Here is a 13,356-nt window from a genome sequence, read left to right as displayed (position 1 = left end):
AATGTGAATTATTTTGTGTTTCTGAGTAGGAAAACTAAATATATAAAGATGTTATTTTTGGGCCAGCTCACACCTGTAATCCCAGCACTTTGAGAGGCCAAGACAGAAGGATCACTTGAGGCCAGGAGCTGGACACCAGTCTGGGCAACAAAGCAAGGCCCTGTCTCTATTTAAAAAAATGAGAGCAAGAGAGCAATGATTTCTTAGCAGTAAGTAAGTGCAGAGGTTTGAGACAGTTCTGATGAAAACCTGTTTTATTTCAGGATATCCTCATTTGCTGCTTGTTTCCCAGAGTCAATGCGGAATCACCCAGAGACGTAACCCAGCTGTGTTCAGCAGATTCTGTACACAGCCCCACTCTCCTGCCTCACATCTCTCTCTCTCTCTCTCTTTTTTTTTTTTTTTTTTTTTTAGCACTGGCAACTCTTTATTAATCAACCTATTTGTCTTAAAGAAAAACAAAAAAAGACTGTAGATTATAAAATTTTTTCCCTGGAGGTCTTTCAATAAAGAGGCTGGGTATTAACCTTAGGAACAGTTGTGCCTCATGAAAGGACATTAAATACAAAGTCTGAAGACAGTATTCTCTGTTTTCTCAGTAAACAGTAAGCACAGCCTTTATTTAATACTGAATGAAAAATATTTGTGGAATGCCTACCAGCAGCAAAATACATTCATTTCTTTAAAGGATACAGAGATCAAATTTAGACACTGCCTGGGTCTCATTTTCTTCTAATACCCAGAACAATCACTGTTACCATTAATACAAGTCACCTACAAGCTTCTGTGATCTAATTCTACTTAACGTTTGTTAAAATAGTTCAATGATGTTATATTATTAGCTCCTCCAAAATAACACTAGCAAAGTAAGCATCCTTTTACACGGTTTTATAAACCTTAAGATGTGTTTTAGACTAGAATGGTCATTTGATGATAGGGCAGTGGGTCAATAAAGAAACCATTATATACACAGAATACAAATAAAAGTGTATTGTACAAAATGAAGGCCTTCGTATTTCAAAGTTCCCCAAGGCTAAAGAAACACTAGTTTAAGTCCTTCACAAAAATTTCACTTTCACTCTCCCTAATCTCTAGCTATTAAAATGACCCAACTAAATGTTCTCAAAATAAACACATAATACCAAGTCCTTTAAAGACGACTATCCCAAATGTTATTTCTTGGCATAGGTGATCTTCATAGCATGGGATGTTGTGATCTTAAATCTCTCTAAAGCATCCCTGGCAGTTCCAGCCTGCCAATCATTTTCAAATTCAACAAAAGCAATGCCATGCCACCTTGGTACTAGACGTACTTCCTTGAAGCCAGGGAACTGATTAAACAGCATGGATAACATCGTCTCATTAGTCTCTTCTGGTAAGTTATTAAGGAATAAAATATAGTGTGGAGGGTAATCAGGGACCTGAGGATTTGGTGTTGAATTTCCTTGGGTATTGGCTGAATTTGGAGTTCCCTGGCCAGGCTTTTTGTTTGTGGTTGCTGCAGTCTGTTCCACAGTTTTGACTTTTTTTGTTTCTTTGTCAGCAAAAGTGCCGTGCATTTTAGATATTATATCCGAATCTGTTTTTGCATACTGTATTTGCATTGGTTTACCATAAAATGGAAATCCTTGTAACTGTCTTAAAGCATTCATGGATGAGCCCAGTTCCTTAAATATGACAAAGGCCTGTCTCCTCATCTTCATGGCCTTTAAAGCCACAATGTCCACCACATGACCAGACTGAGAAAACGGGGCATAGAGGGATCTCTTCAGTTCTTCCTTTTTAATTTTGTCATTCATATTGTTGATATAAGTTGTATGATTTGGTCTGATATCCATGTTTGCGTTAAATTCTTCAAAAACAGTAAATAATCTAAGGCGTACACCGTCTTTCGTCTCCTGCCTCACATCTCAATTGCTGACATCTCTACCCCAGAACTACCCCTTATTTGCACAGTATCTTCTGCTCCTCTTTTCTTCTCTACCTCCTGCCACCGTTTTTAGTAATGATGTTTGAGTGTGAATCTAACTGCATTTTCGTAATTTGTTCAAAATGAATTGATTTTGGTCATGAGTAAATAATAAAATACTGTTTTCATCTTCTGCTTTTGACCTTAAAAGAGTGTCTTCCTGTTGCATCAACTGCAATTCATTTTATTCCATCCATTGGTGTTGATTGAATACTTCACTGATTCTGTGCTATATCAGTGCTTATGAGAAACATGGAGAGCACTGTCTTTGCCATCTTGGAGTTCACAATGTAATAGAAGGCAGAAAAATGATTTATAGAAGCTGTGATGATTTATACAAGTTTTATGTTTTTAGTTACTAAAAATACTCTTTTTTCCATTATACTTTTAATGGGTTATTACTGATATTTATGAAAATGTTATTTAAAAAATATACTGCTACTGCTGGCTGCAGTGGTGCCCGCCTATAATCTCAGCTATTCAGGTGGCTAAGGGAAGAGGATCTCTTGAGCTCAGGAGTTTAAGACCAGCTTGGGCAATGTAGTGAGACTGTCTTTTTTTTTTTTTTTTTTTTTGAGACAGAGTTTCGCTCTTGTTACCCAGGCTGGAGTGCAATGGCGCGATCTTGGCTCATCGCAAACTCCGCCTCCTGGGTTCAGGCAATTCTCCTGCCTCAGCCTCTTGAGTAGCTGGGATTACAGGCACACGCCACCATGCGCAGCTAATTTTTTTGTATTTTTAGTAGAGACATGGTTTCACCATGTTGACCAGGATGGTCTCGATCTCTTGACCTTGTGATCCACCCGCCTTGGCCTCCCAAAGTGCTGGGATTACAGGCGTGAGCCACCGCACCTGGCCCGAGACTGTCTTTTAAAAATAACAAGAGCAAAACTCCGTCTCAGAAAAAAAAATAAAAAAATACATAGGCTGGGCTGGGCACCTTGGCTCATGCCTGTAATCCTAGCACTTTGGGAGGCCAAGCTGGACAGATCACAAGGTTAGGAATTTGTGACCAGTCTGGCCAACATGGTGAAACCCTGTCTCTACTAAAACAAAAATTAGCTGGGCATGGTGGTGCGCTCCTGTAATCTTAGCTACTTGGGAGGCCAAGGCAGCAGAATCACTTGAACCTGGGAGGCAGAGGAACAGAGATTGCGTCACTGCACTCTAGCCTGCAGCGTGGGCAAGACAGAGAGAGACTTGCCTAAAAAAAAAAAAAAGAAAAGCAAAGAAAAAATGTATAGGCTGGCCACAGTGGCTCACACCTGTTATCCCAGCACTTTGGGAGGCTTAGGCAGCAGAATCACTTGAGTCCAGGAGTTTGAGACCAGCTTGGGCAACATAGTGAGACCTCATCTCTACAGATAGTAAAAAAATTAGGAATGGTGGTGCATGCCTGTGGTCCCAGATAGTCAGGAGGCTGAGGTGGAAGGGGGTAGCTTGAGCCCAAGTGGTTGAGGCTTTAGTGATCTGAGATTGTGCCATTGCACTCCAGCCTGGGCTACATAGGGAGACCCTGTCTCAAAAAAAAAAAAAAAAATATATATATATATACACACACACACACACAGACACACACACGTATGTATATATATAAATCTCATGGGAATTTAGTTTTGGTAGTATTTTAAGATGGCCAGAATATTCTCATCTGTATAATATCCCTTGAGCATGAGCAGGACCTATGAATACATGGGATGTAACAACTCCCATGATTTGGTTATGTTTTACAGCAAAGATCAAGGTATTTTGCAGAGATAATTACAGCTGACCCTTGAGCAACACTGGTTGGAACTGCATGGGTCCACTTATGGGTGGTTTTTTTGCATTAAATATGGTCAGCCCTCTATATCAGTGGGTTCCACATCTGCAACCAAATGCGCATTGAAAACTCAGTATTCCAGGGATGCGAAACCTGTATATATGGAGGGCTGCCTTGTAGTACTTGTCGTATTAGCAAGTTACACAGGGCCAACTTTGGGACTTGAGTTTTTGACACCTGCAGATGGTCCTAGAACCACTCCTCCATGGGCATCAAGGAGTGACTGTACTCTATCAAAAGGGTGAACCCCTGATGTAATCAAGCCTTTTAAAACACAATCTAGAGGTCAGAGAGAAGCAAGAAAGATTTTCCTTCTGGTCTTGAAGCAAACAAACCATGTTTTGAATTGCCTGTGGAGAAGACCATGTGGCAAGAAATGGCAGGCAGCCTCTAGGAGCTGAGTGACTCTCGTCTAAGAGCTGATGGTAAACAGAGCCTCAGTCCTGTACCCAAAAGGTACTGAAAGCTGCCAACAACTAACAACTAGTGAGCTTGGAAGAGTACTCCAAGACTCAGGTGAACTCACAGCCTTAGCTGATGCTGCAATTTCAGCCTAGTGAGGTCCTACATGGAGGACCCTGTGCCCAGAATTGTGACACACTTTAGACTGTGAGATAAGTTTGTGTTGTTTTACTGTGTTGGATAATAGAGTTTATAAATAAAATGAATCTGTGTTGTTATAATAGCAGTCTAATAGTAATACTAAAATTTGGGAGTGTGATGGAGCAGGGTTGCCTCAAAGAAGGTTTGACTTGGGTATTCAAGGATGACGGATAAAGTATTTACAGGTGAAGAATAGGCAAGGGTATTCAAGGCAGAGGGAAGAGCTGAAAAGAGGAAAGGCTGAAAATTGCAAGATATGTTTGATGTGTGGCTAATTAACCTGTGAGTGCTGTGTAGCATAATGGTAGGTAAAACCAGAAAAGGTAGGTTGGGGGCAAAATGTGGAGGGTTGTAGAAGTTGGGCTGACAGGTATTTTCTAGGAATAATAGAGAATTTTTAGGCAGGAGATAATAATGTATCTGTTTTAAGCAGATTGGGGCATTTGTAGGATATATTGTAGAGGGCAGAAAAGACTGATGGGAGGGGATATAAATTTCTTTTACTTTCACATTTTTCTCATTTCATACCTTTTTTTTTTTTTCCTATACTTATCCTGCTTACAGCTTTTTAACACCTTAAGATTTTTTTTTTTTTTTGTAGAGGCAGGATCTCACTATTTTGCCCCAGGCTGGTCTCAAACTCCAGGCCTCCATCTATCCTTGTTCCTTGGCCTCCCAAACAGTGGGATTATGATGTGAGCCACAGTGCCTGGCCTTCTACTTTTTTGCCAGCCTCCTGAAGTTTCCACAAATACAAGAGATCTTGGAATACTCTACAGCACAATGTAATTATTCTTTTTTTGAGAGTCTCCCTCTGTCGTCTAGGCTGGAGTGCAGTGGCCTGATCTCAGCTTGCTGCAACCTCTGCCTCCTGGGTTCAATCCATTCTTGTGCCTTAGCCTCCCGAGTAGCTGACGCTACAGGCGTGTACCACCATGCCTGGCTTATTTTTGTATTTTTAGTAGAGATGGGGTTTCACCATGTTGGCCAGGCTGGTACTGAACTGGTTACCTCAGGTTACCTGCTTCCCTTATCCTCCCACAGTGCTGGGATTACAGGTGTGAGCTACTGCACCCAGCCAATTCCTCTCATTCTTTTTTTTTTTTGGTTGGTCTTCCTCGCCAACTTTCATTCTTAAAGAAAAAAAAAAACCCAAAGCTAACACTCTTACCCCCGTTATTCTAGTCTTGTTTTTTTCTCTGAACTTTTCCTCCTCCTCTTCTTCTCCTTCTCCTTCTCCTTCTCCTTCTCTTCTTCTTCTTCTTTGACAGTGTCTTGCTTATGTCACCTAATAGTTCAATCACAGCTCGATGCAGCTTGGAACTCCTGGGCTCCAGTGATCCTCCCACCTCAGCCTCCTGAGTAGCCAGGACTACAGGTGTGCACTACCACACCTGGCTATTTTTTATTTATTTTATTTTTTGTAGAAATGGGGTCTCACTGTATTAATCCCTGCTTGTCTCCAACTCCTGGCCTAAAGCAATCCTTCTACCTCAGCCTCCCAAGTAGCTGCAACTGTAGGCATATGCCACCATGCCTGGCTAATTAAGTTTTTATTCAGAGATAGGGTCTTACTATGTTGCTCAGGCTGGTCTCAAACTCCTGGCCTCAAGCCGTCTCTTGTTTCAGTCTCCTGAGTAGCTGGGATTATGGGTGTGAGTCACCGAGCCTGTCTTTTCTTGGATTTTTCTGTTCCTTCCATACCATCTTCCTTCATGCTGCTGGTCTTTGGGTTGGTTCAGGTGGTAGACTTAATCAGGGTTGACTCCTTGTGGGGGAATCACACCTGTAGTCCTAGCACTCTGGGAGGCAAAGACAGGTGGATCATCTGAGATCAAGGTTATGAGACCAGCCTGGCCAACATGATTAAACCCTGTCTCTACAAAAACTGCAAAATGAGCTGGGCATGGTGGCACATGCCTGTAAACCCAGCTACTCAGGAGGCTGAGGCAGGAGAATTGCTTGAACCTGGGAGGTGGAGGTTGCAGTGAGCTGAGATCCTGCCACTGCACCCCAGCCTGGGCAACAGGGCGAGACTCTTATCTTAAAAAAATTAATTAGGGCTGTGAGTCGTACAAGTACTGGGGACTTTTTTTTTTTTTTTTTTTTTTTTGAGATGGAGTCTCGCTGTCACGCAGGCTGGAGTGCAATGTGCAATCTTGGCTTACTATAACGTCCGCCTCCCAGGTTCAAGTGATTCTCCTGCCTCAACTTCCCGAGTAGTTGGGACTATAGGCGTGTGCCACATGCCCGGCTAATTTTTTGTATATTGAGTGGAGATGGGGTTTATTTATTTTATTTTTTTGAAGAGGCATTTTTACTAGTGTCTAAAGCTAATCTTGCCACCTGTGTTCCTAATTTCATCAGCCAACCATTAAGTGTTTTATATCCGTCATGTAATAGGCACTAGTAATACCAGATGCATAAGGCTGGGCATGGTGGCTCACACTTGTAGTCCTAGCTACTTGGGAGGCTGAGGTGGGAGGATTGCCTGAGGCTGCAGTGAGCTCTGATGGTGTCTCTTCACTCCAGCGACAAAGCGAGTCCCTGTCTCAAAGACAAAAAACCAGTGCACTGTGATAAACCGTACTGGGAATGTCTAGGGTGCTGCTATAGGAGCATAGCTATTTTTGAAGCTGTGGGAGGATGAAAATGTCTGAGGAGAGTAGAAATTGAGGAGAAAAGAATCCTGAAGAAGACAAACATGGAAAGACTGTGGAGTATGAGGAAGTTCCTAGTAGAGAAGTAGAGTAGAGTGAACCAACAAGAGTCTAGTGTGACAGAAGCTGAACAGAAAAGTGCATCTCGGGACACAGGTAGTGATCAACAGATACTGCTAAACAGCCAGGTAAGGACCTTTTCCCCCTTTCCTCTGAAGGCTCTGTTGGGTAACATTTCTGGCTGAATGTGTTCCTTGCTATTCTCGTGTGTTGAGCTCCTAAACTCAGGTGAGTGTTCGTATAGTGAGTTCAGTGGCTGAAGGAAACCACATCCATCTTCTGAATTTATTTTGTTCTTGAGTGTCTGAACTAGTAGCTCAAGTTCAGATGATGAGGAGTTTGTCAAAAACTGTATCCGAAATTACTTGCAGGGAAATACTGGTGGGAAGCAGGGAGATGGGATATATCTAAGGGATATTTGGGTTTCCCTTTATCCTCGTTCAGTGAAACTTCATTTGACAAGACAATTATTCCTCAATTCCACATTTTCTGCTTCCTTTATTGTCCTAGAGTTGTTTTAATTCCCTGTTGCTACCTCTAGACTCCAGTCAATGCTAAATCCCCTTACATCTGATTTCTTCCCTCCAGATTAAGTGGAATCTAAATTGACAAAGCTAATTAAAGATCCCTTTGTTGCAAAATACAGGGGATACATTTCTGTTGTTATCTCAGCTTCTAGGCAGCATTTGTCATTGTCGACCACCTTAGAATACTTTTGTCTTTTCTGAAACACCAAAGTTTTCTGTTTTTTTTTCTTATCCCTCTGGTTAGTTTATTTGCTAGCTTTTCTTCTCTGGCTCTCAAAGGTTGATACATTGTTCTATAGCATAAGCCCTCATCTCTTCTCACTCTATATTGCTGGCTGATCTGATTTACTGCTATGGCACAAGTTACCCTAATTAAAGCTTTTGGGCGGTTAAATGAGCCTTATGACACTGATAGAACTCTACGTAAAGGTCACTGTATTATTAATTTGCATATTTTAAATGTAATAATCAAGTAGATTATACAGAAATCAGACTGTGCACATCTGTATTATCTGGAATGAACTCACAGTTCCTGTTATTTAGGCTAGAATCAAACTTGAATCTTAGAGGCAACTCAGTTATTCTTGACTGCTCAAAAAATGTAATTTTCAAATCCTTTTTATTAACTGAATTGGGAATCCACAAGCTAAGAAGTAAATATATTAAGCACCCTCTTAAAATCTAGATTTAAATCTGTGTTGTGTTGATTTTTAATTCTTCTGAGTGGTTATTCATCTTGTCATAAAATAGTTTCTAAAATTGTACTTTAAAGTTACATGAACATTTTAGTAGAATCAGGTTTTCTTTGGTAAACACTGCCCTCCCGGGGTTAACGTAAGCTAACAGTTTTGGAAAACTGCTGTAGTCTTTGCCACTTGTAAAAATAATGTAGTGGTTTCATACAGCATATTTGCCCAGTAATATATGTGGCCATTTAGGGTTTTTTCCCCCTCGTCTCTCTCTCTCAGTTTTTTTTTTCTTTTTATCATTTTATTCTCTTAGTTTTTTTCTAGTGTGTCTGCATATTTTTCTCATTTCTATCTAGGCACGTTTTCTTTCTTTTTTTTGGTGGGGGGACAGTCTCACTCTGTCCCTCAGGCTGGAGTCCAGTGGCGTGACCTCATCTCAGCTCATAGCAGCCTCAGACTCCTGTCTAGTTGGGATAACAAGGCGTGTGCCACCACACCCAGCTAATCTATCTTCCCCTCCCCTCCCCTCCCCTCCCCTCCCCTCCCCTCCCCTCCCCTCCCCTCCCCTCCCCCCTCCCCTCCCCTCCCCTCCCCCCTCCCCTCCCCCCTCCCCTCCCCTCCCCCCTCCCCTCCCCTACCCCCTCCCCTCCCCTCCCCTCCCCTCCCCTCCCCTCCCCTACCCCCTCCCCTCCCCTCCCCTCCCCTCCCCTCCCCTCCCCTACCCCCTCCCCTCCCCTCCCCTCCCCTCCCCTCCCCTCCCCTGTCCCTTCCCTCTCCCTTCCCTCTCCCCTCCTCCCCCTCCCCCTTCCCTCCTTTCTTTCTTTTTCTTTTTCTTCTTTTCTTTCGAGGGAGTCTTGCTCTGTCGCCCAGGCTGGATTGCAATGGCTCGACCCCAGTTCACTGCAGCCTCCGCCTCCAGGGTTTAAGTGATTCTCCTGCCTCAGCCTCATGAGTAGCCAGGATTACAGGTGCTCACCACCATGCCTGACTAATTGTTTTATTTTTAGTAGAGACAGGGTTTCGCCGTGTTGGGCAGGCTGGTCTTGAACTCCTGACCTCAAGTGATCCACCCACCTTGGCCTTCCAAAGTGCTGAGATTACAGGTGTGAGCCACTGCACCCGGTCTAATCTTTGTATTTTTAGTAGAACCAGGGTTTGGCCATGTTAGCCAGGCTGGTCTCTTACTCTTGGCCTCAAGTGATCTGCCTGCCTTGGCCTCCGAAAGTGCTGGGATTATAGGCATGAGCCACGGAACCTGGCCCATGCACTGTTTCTTATGTGAATTACAAGAGTTAAATGTAAATGAATATAGAAAAAATATTAAGCTACATTTAAATGTAAACATGCTAAAATAAAAAGAGCAGTCAATTACAATACATAAAATTAATAAAACTTCCATGAAAATTCAATAGTGATAAAAAGGATGAAGAATAAAGTGGAAAAAGGGTTTGTACTACATTTGACAGTAAACGTTTCAATATATTTAATATAAATTAGCTCTCACAAATGGTATATAAGTAAGTGAACGATGGCCTTGAATAGCCAATTCATAAGTGAGGAAATACAGTAATTAAAGCACAAAAAATTCGTAATGCTGCTTTATAAAATTATAGTCATAAGATTTATAATGGTATTTCAGACAGAAACCAACATCACCTTGGGAGCATGCTAGAAAACCAGCTAATTATTCTGAAAACAATAAATACAAAAACAACCAAGTTACTTATCCTGCCTTTTTTTTGAGACAGTCTCACTCTGTTGCTCAGGCTGGAATGCAATGGCACAATCTTGGCTCACTGCTGCAGCCTCCACCTCCTGGGTTCAAGCAATTCTCCTGCCTCAGCCCCCCAAGTAGCTGGGATTACGGGCACATGCCACCAACACCCAGCTAACTTTTATATTTTTAATAGAGATGGGGGTTTCACCATGTTGGTCATGCTGGTCTCCAATTCTGAACCTCTTGATCCGCCTGCCTCGGCCTCCCAAAGTGCTAGGATTACAGGTGTGAGCCACCATGTCCAACCTGCTTTTTTTGGGGGGTGGGATGGAGTTTTGCTCTTGTTGCCCAGGCTGAAGTGCAATGGTGCAATCTTGGTTTACTGCAACCTCTGCCTACTGGGTTCAAGCGATTTTCCTTTGTCAGCCTTCCGAGTAGCTGGGGTAACAAGTGTGTGCCACCATGCCTGGCTAATTTTTGCATTTTTGGTAGGGATGGAGTTTTACCAGGATAGCCTTGAACTCCTCACCTTAGGTTATCCACCCCCCTTGGCCTCCCAGAGTGCTGAGATTACAGGTGTGAGCTACTGTGCCCAGCCTTATCCTTTTTTTTTTTTTTAAAATATGAATTGTACCTCAGATAACCAAATAGATGGTGGAAAACATTTCTTTTTAGAAGGACTCTGACTTATAAATGAAAAAGGAAGAATAGACTAGCAGCACTTTCCAGCTCCTAAACAAAATGATGGAGATAGTGATCATTGGTGGCTGCTAAAACAATTAGACTGAAATGCCAATGGGCGACTTTATAATACATGGATCAAGTAGACTGTATCTATCCACTGATGTCTCTTAGCATCTCAAAAAAGAGATTATAGATACTTTGTGTGCTCTGATGTGGTGTGGTAGGAGGTATACCGTACGCCTAGGAAGTTTTCTTTCTAAAACTCTGAAACTGAACAAGCCTAGGTTTCAATTCTAATTTTCAGGAAATGCAAGGGACAGAGGACCGTATGATTAGCAAAATACACAATGTGGGTAACTATAGCACAGTTTACTAGTTTTCTTCTGTAAGTAAATGGGAAGAAAAAAAGAGTGAGAGACACCCATAGATTAAAGATACTTCAAGACATGTGTTAACCAAATGCAATTTGGTTTGAACAAACCAACTGTTAAAAAAAAGGTTTTTTTTCCATGTAAATTTAAGACATTGACTAAATAATTTGATATTAAGGAATTACAGTCCTTATACAGTATATACAGAATATATACATTTTCTGATATGTATAATTTTTTTAAGTTCTTGTCTGAGATATATGCTACATATAATATTAATGAATGAAATGTCTAAGGCTTGCTTCAGAATAACCCAGTTTGTGGAGGGAGGGTGGCTGAATGTATGGATGAAACAAGATAGGCCATGTGTTGATAATTGTGATAACAGGTGGGGGGTGTGTGATGCTTCATTGTAATGTTCTAGTTTGGTAAACGTTTTCAAATTTCCATAGTAAAACATTTTAAAAGTGTAATATTTAAGTCTTTAATTGAAAAACATTTTTCTTTCTCCCCCAAACTACTTACAGCTTTAAATAGTCTGAGAAAATTTAGTATAATACTTCTTAAAGTTAAAACGAATTCTAGGCCAGGTATGGTGGCTCACACCTATAATCCTAACACTTTGGGAGGCCGAGGTGTGTAGAACGTTGAGCCCAGGAATTTGAGACTTGCCTGTACAACATGACAAAACCCCATCTCTACAAAAAGTACAAAACCCCATGAGTTCGAGACCAGCCTGGGTAACATGGCAAAACCCTGTCTGTACAAAAAATATGAAAATTAGACAGGAATAGTGACACATGCCTGTAGTTCTAGCTACTCAGAAGGCTGAGGTGGGAGGATAGCTTGAGCCTTGGAGGCGGAGGTTGCAGTGAGCTTTGATTGTAGCACTGTACTCCAGCCTGGGCAATACAGTGAGACCCTGTCTCAAAAAAAGCAGCAACAAAAAATTAATGTTTTTTTTTTTTTTGGTCACAGAGTCTTGCTCTTTCACCCAGACTGGTGTACAGTGGCACTATCTCGGCTCACTGCAATTTCTGCCTTTTGGGTTCAAGTGATTCTTGTTCCTTGGTCTCCTGAGTAACAGAGATTACAGGCACCCACCACCGCAGCTGGCTAATTTTTTTTTTTTTTGAGACAGAGTCTCACTCTGGTGCCAGACTGGAGTGCAGTGGCACGATATCGGCTCACTGCAACCTCCGTCTCCCGGGTTCAAGCAATTCTCCTGCCTCAGTCTCCCAAATAGCTGGGACTACAGGCCCACGCCACCACGCCCAGCTAATTTTTGTATTTTTAGTAGAGACTGGATTTCACCATGTGGGCCAGGATGGTCTCGGTCTCTTGACCTCGTGATTCACCTGCCTCGGCCTCCCGAAGTGCTAGGATTAGAGGCGTGAACCACGGTGCCGGCCTAATTTTTTTTTTTTTTTTTTTTTTTTTTTGAGATGGAGTTTCACTCTCATTACCCAGGCTAGAGTGCAATAGCACGATCTTGGCTCACCCCAACCTCTGCCTCTTGGGTTCAGGCAATTCTCCTGCCTCAGCCTCCTGAGTAGCTGGGTTTACAGGCACCATGCCCAGCTAATTTTTTTGTATTTTTAGTAGAGACGGGGTTTCACCATGTTGACCAGGATGGTCTCGATCTCGACTTCGTGATCCACCCGCCTCGGCGTCCCAAAGTGCTGGGATTACAGGCTTGAGCCACCGTGCCTGGCTATTTTTTTTTTTTAAAGTAGAGACAGGGTTTCTTTTTCTTGACCAGGCTGGTCTTGAACTTCTGGCCTCAAGTGATCTGCCGTCCTTGGCCTCCCAAAATGTTGGGATTACAGGCATGAGCCACTGCACCTGGCCTAAAAAAACTAAGTTTAAATGCCTAGCATTTAAATGAACGTGTGATAAACATTTTTTGTTTGCTTGTTTTGAGACGGAGTCTTGCCCTGTCGCCCATGCTGGAGTGCAGTGGTGTGATCTCAGCTCGCTGTAACCTCCACATCCCAGGTTCAAGCTGATCCTTCTGCTTCAGCCTCCTGAGTAGCTGGGATTACAGGTGTGTACCACCATATCCTGCTAATTTTTGTATTTTTAGTAGAGATGGGGTTTCACCATGTTGGTGAGGCTGGTCTCGATCTCCTGACCTCGTGATCTGCCCACCTTGGCCTCCCAGTGTGCTGGGATTACATGTATGAGCCACTGTGCCTGGCCTAAACATTTTTGTTATAAAGAAAATAAACATTCCTTAAGAGTGTGTGTTTAT

General features: G+C 42.4%; 1 protein-coding gene and 1 pseudogene across 17 annotated transcripts in view; one reads left to right on the top strand and one right to left on the bottom strand.

The window, feature by feature from the left end:
* The window catches only part of LOC128928117 (uncharacterized), a 179,065-nt gene that overhangs the window by 11,189 nt on the left and 154,520 nt on the right, over positions 1-13,356 (top strand). For 8 of the 17 annotated variants that reach the window (XM_078349588.1, XM_078349600.1, XM_078349586.1 and 5 more), the window contains one exon: positions 13,027-13,149. The exons of the other annotated variants lie outside the window; for them this stretch is intronic. The gene's annotated coding sequence lies outside the window, so the exon portion shown is untranslated. The remainder of the gene's footprint in view (positions 1-13,026; positions 13,150-13,356) is intronic. 17 annotated transcript variants of the gene reach the window in all.
* On the bottom strand, positions 931-2,157 carry LOC103788051 (U2 small nuclear ribonucleoprotein B'' pseudogene; annotated as a pseudogene).

This window comes from Callithrix jacchus, chromosome 14 (assembly GCF_049354715.1).
Source record: "Callithrix jacchus isolate 240 chromosome 14, calJac240_pri, whole genome shotgun sequence".
Classification (NCBI taxonomy): domain Eukaryota; kingdom Metazoa; phylum Chordata; class Mammalia; order Primates; family Cebidae; genus Callithrix; species Callithrix jacchus.
This window is presented reverse-complemented; position numbering and strand designations above follow the sequence as displayed.